This window comes from Nicotiana tabacum, chromosome 13 (assembly GCF_000715075.1).
Source record: "Nicotiana tabacum cultivar K326 chromosome 13, ASM71507v2, whole genome shotgun sequence".
In the NCBI taxonomy this organism is placed as follows: domain Eukaryota; kingdom Viridiplantae; phylum Streptophyta; class Magnoliopsida; order Solanales; family Solanaceae; genus Nicotiana; species Nicotiana tabacum.
In genome coordinates this window covers 47510224-47528543 of record NC_134092.1, presented here as the reverse complement: position 1 = coordinate 47528543, position 18320 = coordinate 47510224, and the positions used below count along the sequence as shown (strand labels likewise).

The 18320-nt window shown below is 37.3% G+C and overlaps 1 long non-coding RNA gene, 1 other non-coding gene and 1 pseudogene across 4 annotated transcripts; 1 reads left to right on the top strand and 2 right to left on the bottom strand.

Moving 5' to 3' along the window:
• The window catches only part of LOC142168110 (DNA-directed RNA polymerase subunit beta-like), a 72109-nt pseudogene extending 61442 nt beyond the window's left edge, over window positions 1-10667 (bottom strand).
• On the top strand, window positions 5088-9648 carry LOC142167835 (uncharacterized). 3 transcript variants are annotated; one of them, XR_012698002.1, is made up of 7 exons: window positions 5088-5216; window positions 6457-6655; window positions 6745-6832; window positions 7331-7498; window positions 7572-7695; window positions 7761-8232; window positions 9115-9648. It is a non-coding gene; the product is annotated as an uncharacterized LOC142167835 (long non-coding RNA). The 3 variants fall into 3 exon arrangements; XR_012698001.1 differs by having other exon boundaries at window positions 6745-7498; window positions 7761-8039; window positions 8116-8232; XR_012698000.1 differs by having other exon boundaries at window positions 6745-7498.
• A 7546-nt stretch (window positions 10668-18213) lies between the features above and the next one.
• LOC142168618 (small nucleolar RNA R71) lies at window positions 18214-18320 on the bottom strand. Its single transcript, XR_012698456.1, has one exon. It is a non-coding gene; the product is annotated as a small nucleolar RNA R71 (small nucleolar RNA).

The window sequence follows — 18320 nt, the reverse complement described above, 5'->3', positions numbered from 1 at the left end:
TTGTCTAACTGCACTATTTGAATTATATGAAAGACGTGTACACAAGGTGACGAGTATGTACACGGGCTTATATGTGGTACTTGACCGGTTTAGTCTCTTAGGCCTTTAATATTCCTTTAATTGAAGTTGTTGTTATATGGAAGACCATTCATTGTTGATTTACTTCCCCTTTCATTGTGTTGTTGTTGAAATTATTGAACACATTATTTTTGAGCCGTGTGCTATGTGTGGCTTCGACCGGATTAGACCGTTGGCTATTAATATGCCTTTTGTGATAGTGATCTTTATATGAAATATGTTGAAATCACTTTATGACTACTTGATCATAATCATTATATTTATTTAGCCATAATGATGTTTTATTTAATTGAACAGCCCTTTGGTGTTATGATTATTTATTATGTCCTTGTGCACTATTGTCGAAAGTTGTGAGTTTATATCTCGATGTGACTTGGTATAATTTTGTGATATTGTGGCACTTGGTAGTGTTGTTTTGTGGTATCATGGCACTTGTGGACATGTTGAGCAAATTGATTGGGGGTGTCAGCACGAGGTTTTACCGTGCGATTGTGTCTATTATTGTGTGCGTGGGGAAAAATAAGGGTGGTATTATCTCAGGCTTCCCACGTGGTGAAATAAATGTGACTATATGTGCATGTGGCGAAATAAGGATGGCATATCATATCTATGTGCACATGCAGCGTAATAAGGGTGGCTATATAGGGATGTAATGTGATGGCCTGGGGACGTGTTGTTGATGAAAGAGGAGTATCTTGGTTGTTGTTTTTGACTTCCTTATGTGTGTCATGCATATTACGTGATTTGTTGTGTTGTTCTCGATGTACTACTCGGTGTCTCCAATATTACTTGATGATTTGAGTTGTGATAGTACACTTGCACATGCATACACGGTAGCATGTCATTTTTACTAATCTAGGCGTATGAAATTTAATGTTCATTGATCATGCAACATGTATTCTTATATATTTGCTTTCTTTATGATATAGTTGGGACTGGTAGCTTGTGACCGCACCCGGCGGTTGTGATATTGGCTCGTGAGTTATCCGTGCAGCACGTGAGTTGTCCGTGTGGTTGTGAGTTATGTTATGGCACGAGATCTTGCCATCCAAGTGTGATTGATAATGTGGGCGCGAGGTGCCATATGTATAATATTCGTGATTTGTGACTTGAGATTTGTGGTTATGAGGTGTGGTGCCTCGGAGTGACTCTTGTTGTAAATCCTGTGTCGGAACGCTTTGTGGATTAGAATTGTCGTTGTTTTTCCTTAATTTCTTCCACTTGTATTTTATCTGTGCCTTGATTATTTTGATGTTTTATAACATGATTACTCTTTGTTGCCATATATTGATTTTATTTTCTGTTGTTAGATTTATATTGATATTCTACACAGGTTATTTAATTAGTGAGTGTCTTGACTTGAACCTCGTCACTACTCCACTGAGGTTAGTCTTGATACTTACTAGGTGCCGATCGTAGTGTAATCATACTATACTTCTGCACATTTTTGTGCAGATCCAGGGATTGGAGATAACGGTCCCAGGCAGAGTTAGCTTCTTGATGGCGAGGATTCAAGGTGGAGCTACTTGATCGCCGCAGTCCCTTGGAGTCATCCCCTTTACATTTATATTGTCAAATTTCTATCTGAATTGTATTGTATTTTGAGATATTTCTATTTATTCAGCTAGAGTTCACGACTATGTACTACCTAGTCTAGGGAATTTATTCATCTAAAGTTCAAGACTATTCCCTTACATCCGCTCGTATATGATGATGTGCATTCTGTATCAGCTACGCACTGACGGTTTGTGATGCTGTGGATGTTCTACGAGGGGGCTATGAATGCGCAATCATTATCTCGAGGTGTTTTCCAGACTAAAGACACATATATGTTGGTAGATCTTTTAGATGTTCACATGTGGGATGCAACAGGTTCTGGTATGTGGTTGATGAGTACAAGCTTGGGAGGATTTAATTGATTGCCTAGTTGTTGTGATCCAGGTAGGGTCATGGGGGAAGGTTGATTTAAGGCTAGTCGGTGGTATTAGAGGTTGTATGTTTTGTATGGGACTTCTATTAATTGGAAGGTACATATTATCATTCAAGGAACTTGAGGAAGCGGGCTTGACTATCACGAGGGTGGATACGCTCTTAGTAGATGATTTGATGTATCTTATGATTGGTGCTATACGAGTTTATGAAGGTTGGTATTGTGGATCATCGAATGTTATGTCCTATGGCTTCGCGCCAAGTGAGGGAGTCTACTATCGACAATCAGATTGCATGGTCATGTGTTATATTAGTTTTGGTCTGAGGTATATATGTGGTATTGGAAGGTTCCCCGGAATTGTATATGGCTAAGATCTGAAATATACATGGGATAGTGCTGAGACTTGCGGTATTTATGTATCATTATTAATTCTATATTTCAGTATCAGAGAGGTTAGAGAAACAAATTCAGATTCACAGAATGTCTCTTCAGAGTGGGTATCTCAGTTGCAGCATTATTGGGTGCTTAAGAGGAAATACAATGGTTTGTGGGCTTTAGGACGATGTGGTTCGTGCTAGGATCTCTTGCGGTGAGCTTTGTTTTAGTATTGTAGTATACATGCAATGAGAAATGTTAACTTGAAAGCAAGTTGAGGAGGATTTGAAGAAATGTGTCAGCTTGGTGATAAAGGTAATTGGTTTCTTTGGTGTTACAATGCATTGCCAGTGTTTTGTGGCAATACTCTTGGATTTGACGGCTTGCGTGACTTGGTTGAGTTGGGGATATTCAGTTCTGATGGCTTGGTTATGTGAGGATGGGTTTTGAAGAGTTCTTGATAGTATTGACCACGACTTGAGCTGGATGTCTGCTACCTGTATAAGGAACATGTTGCGTGTTATGATTTTTTACAAGGTCACGAGTTCTAGATAGCAGGGACGATTTAGATGTTTAGAAGAATGCTAGAATTATTTGATACCACCTGAGAAGGGTGCACATAGGCGAACTATACTTCGACTTGCAGATGCCTGACCAGTATTATGGTAATCACCTGATTGATCGACTGTTGACGTTCAGATTTTTCTACGTGGCACGAAAGAATTATGGAAGTGTTTCTTGTGGGATGATCATGTATGAGAAATGTGTCAGTCATTTGAGTGGTGGAGTTGGGATTGGATATGGAGATTCTTGTATTCTAGGCGTTTTAATACTAGAAGGGTTCTCGGAGGCAGATTGTTCCTTGGTTGCAAACGGTGAAGGTATGTTAATATTTGACAGCTAATTGTATGTACATCCGCTAAACTTTGTCCCCTTTTAATGCATTTACCCCGATGAACCTAGAGTTTTTGATGCATACAAGTATTTTTATTGGAACGTTGATATATAACTAATGGAATGCTTAGAATATCTCCATTACATGCTAAAAGAATCTTGTCAGTATTGGTATAAATGACCATTCCCTCGCGTTCGGCTACAGAAAGAGCCCCTGAATCTAGAGCTGCTTGTCATTCCAACCCAGTTCCAACAATGCATTTCTCGGAGCGAGAAAGAGGAACTGCTTGACGTTGCATATTAGAACTCATTAAAGCTCGTTTTGCATCATTATGTTCGATAAAAGGAATGAGAGAAACTCCAATAGAAAAATATTGAAAAGGAAAAATACTTCGAAGATGAACCTGTTCCCATGCAATAGTCAAGAATTCTTGACGGTATCGAGCTGGAACAACCCGTTCTTCCTGAATATCCCGATTTAAGGCTAAAGAATTTTCCGCCGCTACCATATAGTATTCATCTCTACCTGGTGATAAATAAAGCACCCGTACCTCGTTAGACCTCTCAGAAATTTCATAAAAAGGGCTTTCTAGAGATCCCCAATGACTAATCCTCGTATGAATTGCTAAGGATCCAATAAGTCCAACATTGATTCCTTCAGATGTGTCAATTGGGCAAATACGTCCATAGTGACTAGGATAGATATCTCGTATCCGAAAACTAGCAGTGCGCCCTGTCAGTCCTCCAGGGCCAAAATAACTTAATTTTCTCCCATGAACTATTTGTGTCAATGGATTAGTTCGATCCAAAACTTGAGATAATGGGTGTAAACCGAAAAAGGATTCATAAGTAGTTGTTAATTGAGTTGAGGTTACCAAATTCTGAGGTGTCAGTATCAATTTATGCCGAATTGCTCCACATATAGTCCCCCTAACTACAGCCACTCCGAATTGATCTTGTAAAAGGTCTTCTACAAAACGAATACATTTATTTTTCAAATGATTCATATCGTCAAGTGCACCCATTCTAAATTTCAGCCCAATCAAATGATCGACAACTGCCAATATTTCTCGTGGTAAAAAAATGTATTGTTCTGGGGTATATCAAAGTTCAGTCTTCGGTTCATATTTTGTCGACCAATCCTTCCTAATTCACATCTTTATTGAAATGATTTCTTTTGTAATTCCTTACATAAGGATTCAAAAAATACCGAATCGCCACCTACACAAGAAAATTGTTAATACAACTCCAAAATGGCATTTTCTTTTGACCCAATCTTTTTTCTCTCCTTATCACTCAGAAAAGACAAAAAAATTTCAGGATAGCAAACATTCTCTAGAATTTCTCTTAGATTCAAACCCATAGCTGATGATAGAACTAGAATAGATATTTTTTATTTCCTACTTACACGAACCCATATCCTTACTTTTCTATCAATTTTTAATTCTGATCTTCCTCCCCAGTATGATATTATGGTGCTGGTCACTACTAGAATAATGTAAATTTCCCACGAAAATATATCAATGGTAATTCCCACCAAAAATTTGACAAAACCGGTGGGAAAGTGAGGACACAAAAATTTTACTAAAATTTCAATAGTTCTCGATGGGAACTGTTTAGCGCGTAAAACCGCAAAATTCGTTTCCCACTTATTTCAGTGGGAAAATAATTGGAAATAAAATTAAAAAGAAGTTCCTAGGGAAAACAATGGCAAACTAAATAAAGTATATTGAATATTTTTAATACTCCCACAAATTCTATTGGAAAGTAAATATTAATATATTTTTTATATTTTGATAAGAAGGATTTCCCACATTCTAATTAGGTCACATCCGCTTCTCTCATTCAGAAAATTCTTTGTTCTCTTCTCTTTAAACTTAAACAGCAATTTCGCCCAGCAAGCTTGCGATTTCGGGAATCCATTCACTCTGACGAGTAGGTAAGTTAATCTCTCTTTCTCTCTCTTTTTCTTTTAAACCTGTGTCCCCTCAATCTATACCAAACAAATTGAGTCTTGAGAGAGTACTACTATTTGTCCGTAAGTTAAGGAAATAGGATAGCTTTCTCCGGCGTCACCAGTAATATAAGATACTGAATACATCAGTTGAGAATTTCAATATGCTAAATTTGGTTGTACACGAAGGGGAATGCTCTTACGAAGCTCCAGCCAAAGAGCCTTATATTTCCAACTAATTAATATAATTTCACTTTATTGATGATTTTCGGAGTTGTATGCCTTGTCCGAAATAAAATTGGATGCATTATTTTTGGTCAGCTGTTGGATGCTAATTTTATATGCATTGAATTGAGATGTGGTGGTTGGGAATGAGTGTGGATTTAATTTAATGTCCAAACTCAATTTAGTAATTCGTCTATCCTGCAAGTATAAGTCTACTAATTAGTTGCCCCACACCAGCACTCATGTGGGTTGTTTGGAATGAGAGTAATAGGAGAGCTTTTGGTGGAGTAGAAAAGAACTTGCTTATATAAAAAGAGGTATTTCAATAAACAGAGTTAGCATTCTTCCTTTCTCGTCGTTTCTGTTTCAGTAAGTTTCTCTATTTTTCGTGATTAGGTTGTTTTTACTTCGTACCCATATACTGAAAATTATTTTTGTGTAGGCTAAATATTTGTACTAAGCATTTCATTGAAAACTTAAGCAATGTAGATTATAGAATAGGAATTTTGTTGATTTTCTTTGGGGTACAAGTTTTTGCGAGAAGTTTGTACTTTTGTTAAAACCTGGAATTTTTTACATATGTTGTGACTTGTGCTATGCTTTTGTGACTTGGAATTTAGAGTCTTGATTTGACTTGGTATTTCTAAAACGGATTTCAAGGACTTGTTGAAAACACTTCTATTAAAAAGAATTGTTCATTCACAAAAAATTGATTTACAACCATAACTTTTCTTAACTTAATAAAACGAAAAAAGAAATGTGAGTTATCTAAGATGTATATTCAACTTTAATTTTAAACTAGCTTCAATAAAATAAATTATTCATTTTTTAACTTAAGTGTATTACGCTCCTTATCTGTCGTCGTGTAAAAATAAGACTGAATAGTGGGTGGTTATAAAAACTAAGCCGGTTGGTAGAATAGAAGTTGAGAATGCACTAGATATAGCATACCAGAATGATATATCAAGTGTTCAGCTAATTGTGGATGATGAATTAGCAGGTGAACTGCATATTCAAGGCATGCACGAAGAAGTTGATCCTTCAGTTCAACATGAGGTTGGAACATCTATGGCTAATGAAGAGGAAGATTCCGCTGATGAAAATGAACTAACTGAGGAGGAAGAATATGATGATGAAAATGAAACAAGCGAGGAGGATGAAATTTCTGATGAAATGAACTAAGCGATTAGAATTGACATGTTTGTTCTTCTTACTAACTTGTATGTTATGCATTTAAATTTGTTGCTAAACATATTAACATATTTTTTCTTATGCTTATATTGTTTAGATGGCTCCTCGAGGTAATGATCGTCCAGAGGGTACTGCACTAGAGAAGGGTAAAAAAAGGAAGAAAACAAAAATTTTTGGTAACTTAGGTATCACTACCTCTCCCCCACACGTACCTTCTAGTTCGCATGTGCCTCCACCTACATGCCCGTTATTATTTTCACCTCCCTTATACTCTATACCTTACCTAGGGTATAATGCTCCCTCATCTACCCCTTCTTTAATCCTACATCTTCCCAGCACATACTTGGAATTTGGCCTGGCATGCCCTTATTATCATCTTACCCAGTCATGTCATCATCATCTTCTCCGGTAATTCCTTCATTATCTTCCTCTAGCATTCCTTCATTATCTTTCTCTGGCATGCCCTCAACATTTAGTCATCTTGCTAGGTACTCTTCCATGCCTTCGTCTAAATCCACTCCATTTTCGCATGGCATACCCTCATCATCTTACCCTGTCCTGCCATCATCATCTTCTCCGGTCATTCCTTCATCATCTTCCTCTAGCATGCTTTCATTATTTAGTCAGCCTGCTAGCCACTCTTCTATGCTTTCGTCTGAATTCACTCCGTCTTCATCTCCCAGCATTTCTAGGTTACATATTGGAGTCGATAGTAATTCGACATCCCCATACACCAATAGTGATACAGCTGCACAGCCTCCTACACAGACTTCTACATGAAGGCAGAATCCTCCAAATGTTGGAAAATATGATGATCTTCGGAGGTTGATTATTGTGTCCGATGGAGCAGGGTAAATATTCATCTTTTTTAATTCCTAATTAATTTGTAAATATAGTTTCTAACGTATTTTAAATTCAATGCAGTTTTTATCCTCATCAGGCTACGAAAGCCGTGGTTGAATCGATGTGTTTGTTTTATCACGCACCATGGAGGTTCTGGTTAGAAGTTCCAACTAACGTTACGGACAAAATGTTTACTGAATTTAGGGTAAAATTAATATTTTACTTTAGTTTTCAACTCTTTTTATTTATTCTAACATATTTTATTTGCAGATGAAGTGTGCATGGTCACGCGATTCTGAGGCTAAGGTACGAGCCATTTTTTTTAAGAAATATTCTGATAGGTTGTGTGATATGTTTCGGACTGCTCGAGAGAGTAAACAGAGGCCAGGTTAGATTCTTGATGATATATGGGTTAAACTTATTGGGCATTAGAACTCTCCGGAATTTAAGAAAAAGAGCGCCCAGGGAAGGGCAGACTGTTTGTCCGACAAGGGTGGCTCAGTGCACACGGACGGTTAAATTAGTATGGCGGCTCATAGAAGAAGATTGGTAATATCTTTATTATATTTTTCTTGATTTATAACTACTTTAGTTACCATTTTTTAAGATATTATTTATTTTTCAGGAAAAGGCTAAAGGAAAACTAGTTATTCATGATGAGGTATTTGAGGAAACCTACATGAAGAAATTGAAGGATGGAACAAAAACGACTTGGGTCGAGCCGCGCGCTGAGACAACCCATGTAAGATTAATGAGCTTTATTTTAAACTAGCTTATTTGTTGGTATCTTATTAATGAGCTTTTCAAAATGCAATATTCCCTTCAATATGTGCAACTTATGATTATGTGGTCCTCCCCTTGGCAAAAGCAGTATCTGGTCCAATTTTTTACTTAGTGCTCTTTGTCTTATTTGTATTTTAAAGTAATTAATGAGATTCTTAATATTGGGAACATGTGAACTTAAGTTGATTTGTTGCAAGCTGAATCCTTTACTTAAACTTTTTCTGCTTTCTTCAAGACGGTTGTTATGTGGTTTCTTATGTGGGACAAAGCTGGTTATGAATATTCAACTGATTCCCTCTGTAGTTATTGCTAGACCAGTCTATATTATTGATAATATTTCCAGTTGAGCAATATCTTTTTTTTTTAGCCTAGTACGTAGCGAGGACTAAGCTTTTTGAAAGGTAAAGTAAGAATCTTGTTCAAGCTAGCACTAGCTTCGGCTATTGTGGCATATATCTATTGGAGAAACACACTTAGTTATGACAATTGAGACTGAACTTGGAATACAAGTACGTCAATAATAGACAGAGCACTAGAAGTGCGCTATTTCACTACCAAAGATAGGTCATAGTCAAGAAATATAAACAAACTGAAATATAAATGCTGGAATTCATCTTATTGTTTCCCCATTAAAAGTACTGGAAAACTAGTAACTAGTAGCTTATGGGTATTGATTTTTACAAAAGAGATAGTGTAGTAATTTTTTTCCATTAGAAGTACTGATACATTGTCTATACATTATCTTTCCGTATGTTTCACTTTAAAGTTTGAGAAGTAAAGATACTTGAATAAATTTTCTTTAATAAAGTTTACTTTTATAATAATTGTAATTATTTTATAGGATACTTTCAAATGAAGCTCGGAGGAGTTTATTCAAAGTCAGCCGATTGATGATCAAGGTAGGCCAATCCAACCATCCCAAGAGGAGATCATGGACATGTGGATTAAGGCAGCTGGTGGCATTTATAAAGGGAGAGTCTACGGCCTTGGATCAGAGTTTAGTCTCGGTCGTCGTACTTCTGGATTATCTGGTTCTTATTCTTCCTCACATTGCTCGGTTGATTTGGATGATTTTGAGGAATTGAATAGGAAAGTAGCGAAGATTACTTAGGAAAAAGGACGATGCATTAAGACTTGTCACTAGTGATGTTAAAAGTCTCAAGTCTCGGATAAACTCCCTCTTAGCATCTGGTGCATTTCCTGTGCCCCGTTCTCCAGCATCTGATGATAACTAAGGAGTAGTTTCTTTTATTAGCTTATCTTGGATGGTACTTGGATGTTGAATATTGAATGTTGGATTTTTTGAGTTTTTTGTTCTACTTTTGGATTAGTTGGATTAATTATGAAATGGATTGATTAGTTTTTGTTTATGAAATGAATTGGATTGCATGTTGAATTTGGTATTTGAATGCTTAATTGTATTTAGTCTTGTATTGTTGGTTGTACTTTCTGTTTGGCAGGTGGTGTAGTTCTAAAAACAGATTTGGCCATGAAAATATATTTCAGATTTCCCACGGATTTCCCACTGACTCCGTGGGAATTTTGTGCATTTTTTTTTCCAAAATTTCAATATTTCCCACTGATTTTCGTAGGAATGCTCATATGTTTATTTCCAGGTTATGAATATTTTCCACTTCTTCCATGGGTAAAATAAAATAAAATATCTAAATTATTTTTAATACTTCCTACGGATTCGGTGGGAAACTTAAGAAAATTAAATTATTTTATTTTCTTACTTTTCTCACGGCGTTCGTGAGAAATTACACTAGGTGACCCCACCAAACCCTCAGTGGAAAACTCCCTGGGAATTACCCACGAATGTCGTGGGAAATTATTTTCCCACCAGCCATTTTCCCACCGAGCGTCTCCCCTGGGAATGTGGTAAGAATATTGAAATTTCACACAGATTTCCCACCGATTCTTTCGTGGGAAAAGTCTGTATTTCTAGTAGTGGGTATAGACCGAAATTCCGTTATGGTCCAATTCTTATGGATAATAAATACCCGGACATTGCAATATTTGATTGATCAAAATTCTATATATTCCATTGACTATCGAAGTTTCCAGGGAATTCAGTAGAGTAATGTTTCCAATAAAAAATATTTATTCTTGCATATCCATGCTATTTTTCCAAATTAATATCGCGGATACATATAATTCAGAAGAATATGTGAGTGATTCATACACATCATCTCTTTCCTTTATCAAGGGTTCGACCAATTGATATTTTTCCACAAATAATTAAAATTCAATTTCTTGATCTGTATCTTCAATTTTTGGAAACTTATAAAGTTCTTCCATCAAACCTTGATTAATGAACCTACAAAATCCTTCAAATTGTATCTGATTATATCCAGATATTATAGATATTCCCTCATTTCTATCCCCGAGCATTTTTAATTTTCTATTTATCAAAAAATACCACTATTGGTTCATTCTTCATCTAATTAGATAGATTAGATAAATGTCTAGCAATGATGGCATTTATATTTTGTTTACCGAATCACATGAAATCTTACCCAACTCCATATCTAGAATGTATGAAATACGTATGAACGGAGGAAGAAAGAGAATATGGATAGGTTATTATGGAATTTTCTGAAGTTATCTACCTATTTAGGGAGCATAGTAATTTATTTGGAGGCCACGGGTAGGCCTAATGAGAATGTGTATTCTACATCGAGTCGAATTTGTTTACTCAGCACAACAATTATTGAGGGTGGTGTCATCGGTTGGAGTTGATCGTATTCGTGTTCTGATGCGTTCCATGTGTTACTCTTCTATGCTATAATGGGTTGTGATATGTTGGTTATTTGCACACCCGATGCGGTTTTGTTTGGGGTTGTGGCGAAATTCGAGCGAGATGGCTCCTGGGGTATCGAATGGTCGATTGCGCCTTGGTTATGGTCTTCCTGTTTGTCGTATATAGTGATATCTATTTTTTTCCATGGTTCATGCACTTCGCGTGTTTGTTGTTGATATGCATATGACTGTGGATTATGAGCATCATGGCTCGAGATATCCCATAGGGACCGGTGTTTGGATTGGGTCACACATCACAAACAGCGTTATGTTGGGATATAAGCTTTTGTGTTTATTTCATGTATTTTGGTTACTCCTTGTGTGATGGATTGATGGCATTGTACTTTATGGTGATATCTGTTGAGCTTGCAGGTAGGTGCTCTTATTTGATTCTCTTTCCATCATTGGGTACATTCGAGTTTTTGCTTGTTTGGTGCCCGGATTGCACGATGTGTGTGGCTTGAGGTGGTGCTGGTATGGCATGTTGGCCGAGCAGCTTGTACTAGGTGAGGTGAGGTTATTTGACTAGAATAAGCGATATTAGATTTGATTAAGGTATGTTGGGAAGGATAACGACACTAGTCATCTTAGAATTTGGCTATAGTTCTTGTCGAGTGAAAGAGCTCCACAATTTATTGGTCTGACGAGTGGTTATGAGTATATGCATGTTTCTTTCATCATTGGCAGTTTACAAAGGTTCAGAACAAGGTATTAGTTGATATGAGGTTTGTTACCGATACCGTGTTTGTTATTGAGTAGCTATTGTGGTAGGAAGTTATTGCTATGAGCATTTGGGTTATGTGGTATGTCACGCGGTTATGTCTTTGAATATGGTTATGGGTAGCTACAACTTATTCATACTTATACAATGTATAGATACAAGAATCAGGTCTTATAATGAGTTCTGGATATTGGGGATATGTGTTCTAAAAGTTTATGATCTAAGGTTGAAGTAACGATCTTCAGTTAGGCTGTGTTGTCAGGATTATATGGATTGGGGTGATGTGGGATCACCCATGGTTATGTGTATGCTGAGGTTTTATGGTAATTTGATGGATTTGGAATGACTCTTGGCACGTTCGAGGACGAATGTATTTTTAAGTGGGGGAGAATATAACGATCTGATCGATCATTTTGAGCATCTTCGTTTGCTGGTTTGAGGTCGTGAGTATCTTTATATGGTGTATTATGACTTGTGTGAATTGTCGGTTTTGGCTTTCGAGTGGTTCGAGATTGATTTGGAAGAATGATTCTCATTTTAAAAGCTTTAAGTTGGAAGAGTTGACCAAGTTTTACTTTTTTATATTTGACCTCGAATCATAGTTCTGATTGTTCCGTTGGGTCCGGATGGTGATTTTGGACTTGGGCGTATGTCCGGATTTGCATTTGGATATTTCTGGAAGGTTTTGCCGCTAATTGGCAAAAGTTAGCAATGTGAAGGTTTGGAAAATTTATAGGTTTGATCGGGAGTTGACTTCGAGGCTATCCGATTCGAATTGTTGTTTTGGGAGTTGGAATAAGTTCGTTATGTCATTCAGAACTTGTGTGCAAAAGTTGATGTCATTCCGAGTTGATTTGATATGGTTCAGCATGAGTTTTGGAAGTTGAAAGTTCATTAGTTCATTAGGCTTGAATTGAGGTGCCATTCATTGTTTTGATATCATTTGGTATGATTTGAGGCCTCGAGTAGGTTCGTATTATGTTTTAGGATTTGTTGGTATGATCGAACAGAGTCCCGAGGGGCTCGGGTGAGTTTCAGACCATTTCTCCTTCATGTGTGATTGTTGGTTTTTGCTGGTTCTGGTGTTGCACATCTGTAATTGGTTTTGCGCATGTGCGGTAGTCGCAGAAGCGGATTCTTAGTCGCACCTGCGAAGAAGGCTTGAGGTGGGCGATGTTTGCAGGTGCCAAGTAATGGTGACACGACCCAAACTAACCTCTGTCATGATGGGGTTTGTAAAGTTCATAGGTTTGACTGGGAGTTGAATTCGATTTTATCGGGTTCGGATTGTGGTTCCGGGAGTTGGAATAGGTTCGTTATGTCATTTGGAACTTGTGTGCAAAATTTGAGGTCATTCCGAGTTGATTTGATATGGTTCGACACGGGTTTTGGAAGTTGAAAGTTCAAAAGTTTATTAAGTTTGATTTTAAGTGCGATTAGTGGTTTGATGCTATTATGAGGGATTTTAGGCCTCGATTAGGCCCGTATTATGTTTTTGGACTTATCGGTATGTTCAGACGGGGTCCCGAGGGGCTCGGGTGAGTTTCAGATAGGTTTGATTTGTGTTGCGCTCGTTTTTTTAAGTTTCAACGTCGTTTCTTCCAGAATAAATGATACCGCATTAAGTAAATTATCTCCGTATTCTTTTTTGATTGAAGCATTAGATCCGTATCGTAATTACGGAGCCATTGCGAAAGGAATTATCGAATTTGGATATCGTATGAGGGAGTTATACCCATTTTAGTGTCGGAGAAGTTAGTTGTGGCTGGTGCTTCGCAGATGGAAGTGGGGTCCGCATCTGCAACCCCGTAGGTACGAAAAGTGGTCCGCAAAAGCGAAAATGACCGCAGGTGCGGATTTTTGGGCGCAAAAGCGAAAATCCTTTTGCATAAACAAATCAGACTGCGGTCATTTGGTATTTTGAGCATATCTTGAGTTCTAGAGTTCCGATTGAGGTGATTTTTGCGGCGCTCTTCTCATATTTTCATGGGGATCAGTATCTACACTCAATATTTGTATTTTAACATGATTACACTAGTTCATTTTTGAAATAATCCATGTTTTAATTGGAGAGTTATGGGTTTTTATCAAAAACTTTTCTAAAGATAATAATTGGGGTTTGAACATCGATTAAGAGTCGCAATTGGATGAAATTAGTATGTTTGGACTCGTATTCGAATGGGTTATCAGAATTTGTAAGTTTTATCGGGTTCCAAGGTGCGGGTCCAGGTTGACCTTTTGATTGACTTTGAGTTTTTGATTAAAGATTCGAACTTTATTGCTTTGGTTTGGTTCCTAAGGCATTATTAGATGTTTTTGAGTTGCTTTTGGCTAGTTTCGAGCCATTCGGAGGTTGATTATTATGGGATGGCATTTCTGGAGTATTGTTTGGCTTGCTCAGCATTTGAATTATCTCGCTTGAGGTAAGTATCTTACCTAAACTTGGATGAGGCACTAGTTGCCTGAGTTATTTGTGATAGCTGCGTGCTATGAGTGCGCATATGTGTGGGGTTAGAGTCCATGCGCGAGAACGGGGTATTTATCCATGCTCGGGGTAGTACTTAGACTATGACATGCCTTAAATTGATTGTTAAACTTTATGTTGTGATGTTTCTTATATTTGTAACCCTGTTGTGAACAATTTGATCCATGTTTGAGGTTACATAGAGGCTAATCCCCTGAATGAACTTGATAATTGCTATTTTCATGATGAAATTGTCGATTTGAGCTATGATACCATACTTTGCACATGCATACATCTTAGTATGTCATTTATACCACTCAAGGAGCATGAAATCTAATATTCATGATCATATACATGTATTCTTGTATATTTGCTTTTGTGTGATATGATTTGGACTGGATGCCTGTGACCGCAACAAACGCATTGTGTTGTTATGTCTGTGACCACACTGGGCGGGTTATGTTATTATACTTGTGACTACGTCGGGCAGATTATGTTGTTATGCATGTGACCAAGCCGGTCAGATTGTGATATTGAGCCCGTGACTATGCCGGGCAGATTGTGATTATCGGCATATGAGTTATCCGTGCGGTTGATATTATTGGCACATGAGTTGTCTGTGCAGATTCAGATATTGATATTATTGGCACATGAGTTGTCCGTGCGGTTTCTATTATTAGAACATGAGTTGTCCGTGCAACACGTAAGTTGTCCGTCCAGTGTGTGGACATGGATCCCTAGGGTCACCCTCTCATGTTTCTCTCTTGATGGCGTACACACATATTGTGAGAAACTGACAGATTTCTGGTTGATGTGAGCTATGGGAGAGTTGATTATTGATTTGGTTCTGTTACTCAGATTCTAATGTGGGCCTGGGAGCCATGATGTGAATTCTATTTGGCTTGGATTGCGCGCTGCAATAGATTGATATTTGGTTATTCAATTTCATCTTTACTTGCAATTTCCTTGGTTGTTACATGATTTATTTGCATATCTTCCATATATGTTGGATTGTTGACTGAGCATAATCTGTTGAGAAAACTAAGAGCACCAATGTGGTTTTATCTGTGATTTATGATTTGATTGTATTTTCTGTTATGTACGTGCTGGAATTATGAACTGTATAGGTGATAGAGAGTATCATCTATAATTCTTGCTTTTATTACCTCACAAGGGTCAGTTATGATATTTATTGAGTACATGGAGTTGGTTGTACTCATTCTACACTTCTGCACCTTGCGTGCAGTTCTATGAGCTGAGGTGCTTTGGATGACGGGAGTTGGCACTAACGACGTACCTGTGTTTTGGATATAGCTATCACTTACCCTTGGTAGCTTTAGATTTGAATCCTGTTTATGTACATTCCAAATAGATGTTGTATTTATTTAATATCAGTTTTGTAAATCCAAGTCTTAGTGGCTAATGACTTGTACTACCAGTCCTTGGATTATTGAATAGAGTTTCAATTATTTCATTTATCGAGGCCTTATTATTCCCATTTATATTGTGTTGACTGTTAGTTGGCTTACCTAGCGGGTTGGGTTAGGTGTCATCACGACTAGTGTATTTTGGGCTGTGACAGTTTGAGAATGGTTTGAACACTTAGTTACATTCTTAGAAGAACAAGTTGTAAGAGTTGACCAAAGTTTGGCTTATGAGTAGATGACCTCGGATTGGTAATGGTTCAAATAGCTTTATATGGTGATTTTTGACTTAGGCGTATGTCCGGATTTGGATTTGGAGGTTGATGGAAGGCTATAATTTTGTGTTTTAGTCGCTTATTGCACTCTAATTCACTGCTTTACGTGTGTTGAGCTTTAATTTCTAGTATTTTGCACTTATTGTGTGTTTTATGCCTTGTAGGAGTGATTCTGAGGTATATAAATATTGTGGAACTAATTCGAGCTATTTGAAGCTTTGAAGTCTGAGTAAAAGCCCAAAGGATTAAGCTGGGATCGTGTTCGGGGGTCGAGGATCACTTCTGGACATCAAAAATCAAGGAAGAAGCAACAACTAAAGAAATGCACTAGTGCGACGCAATGTGCGACACAGCAGATAGGCTTCTAAGGTCTGAAAAGAAAAAGCACTAATGCTACGCACTGGGCGATGCACAGTGCGACGCATGAAAATCAATAAGTTTGCAAGTTTTCTTATTTCGATTAGGAAAGGGTGATTTCTTCTAGGCCCGACCCTACTTGGTATAAATACATGGAAACATTATTTTCTGGACTTTTGACATACTTTAGACCTAAGGAAGCTAAAGAGGAGTTGGAGGAGCAAAAGCACAAGGATTTCATCATTCCATCCTCACTCAAGACCCGAGTTTGGATCGAATTTATGTTTTTCTATACTTTAGTTATATTTTTGATGAATTCTCCATATCTATGGAGTAGTTCTCTTTAGGGTTTGATGGATTTGGTGTATTGATGATTGTTTGTGGATTATAACTCTAGTTTTATATATTGAAGCGATTTTGTATAATTTAACTGTTGCATCTATATTCACTTGTTCATGTAATCGAGAGAGACATAACTGGTGATATCTTTGCATTATATTGTTGGTTGAGTTTAGTAATTCTTTTTAGTAATCGAAGGAGGCTAGTTGAATCATTAATTAAACCTAGTTAGGAGGATAATCCAGAGGGGTTCTCCTAAAGACCAATCCACTACGCATTCTTGCATATCTTCACATGCTTAAATTGGTTCATCTTGGGAGGTTAAAACTTAATCGAGAGAGGAGTTTTTGCTGAACGTTTGAACTAACAATTGAGTGAATTCAAGAGACTCACTTGAACATTAGAAGTGAATTATCTAGAGTTAGATCCCAACCAATTGTCTTGCATCTATCCTATCAAAACCCTATATTCTCCCACTGATATCTTTGTTTGCTTATTCCTTGTTTCGATTGTCATTAGTCAATAGCTTTATACTCTTAGTTAATTTTAGTTAGAAATCATATAAATATCCATTGTTGATCATCTTGGATAGCAATCAAGCTAGAAACTATGAGAATATTGTTTAAATCCAATCCTTGTGGATACAATATTATACTATACTATATTTGATTAGCGAGCATAATTTAAGTGTGTTTTTTGAGCTCGTCAAATTTTGGCATCGTTACCGGGGATTGGCAATCAATATTGTTTGAAATAGTTTGTACTGCTAATTTAGGAATTTTTCTTTTTATTTTATTTTATCTTTCTGTTTTTACGTTTGGTGTTCTTTGACTGTGCGCAGGTGATAGGTTTAGAGTGGCGCATGACTCGAGCTTCTGCGAAGAAAGTGCTACTATACGAGCCAGAAATTGAAAAATAACTACAACAGTTGAGGAAGGAAAGAAATCTCACCGAGACGTTAGAAATGCTTGGGCAATCCTCAACCAAAGAAGATATGACTGGAAACGGTAAGGATAATATGGATTTGGCTACGAGAAAAGAAGCCCAACGATGAGAACAAGCTGCAAGGGATACTGAAGAAGCAGCTGTTAGAGATGCACAAATTAACTACAAAGAAGAGATGGGTCGTAGAATGGCTCAAAATAGACCTTTGGGTGTAGACTAGTTCGGAAATATAACTCCCAGGCCTGGGAGACCACTTGGCGATTATGCTAGACCGGTCTACAATCAAGGATTATCAAGTGTGAGATCACCTCCAATTGTAGCTAACAATTTCGAATTGAAGCAAGGGTTGCTTCAAACTCTTCCGAATTGTTGGGTGTTCAGAGGGAAGCCAAACGAAGATCCAAACACACATCTAATGGAATTCGAGGAGATTATGAACACCTTTCAATACAATGGTGTGTCACAAGATGCATTGTATCTAATGTCATCCCCCCTTTCGTTTAAAGATGATGCAAAGCAGTGGCTTCGAAGCTTGCCCACGGCTTCGATTAGAACATGGGAGGAGATGACCACAAAATTTCTTGATAAATATTTCTCCTCAGCTAAAACAGGAATGTTTAGAATAGAAATCCATAACTTCTGCCAGAAAGATAGTGAAACTATTTTTGAAGCATGGGAGAGGTTTAAGGAGATTGTTAGAAAGTGTCAACATAGTGGAAT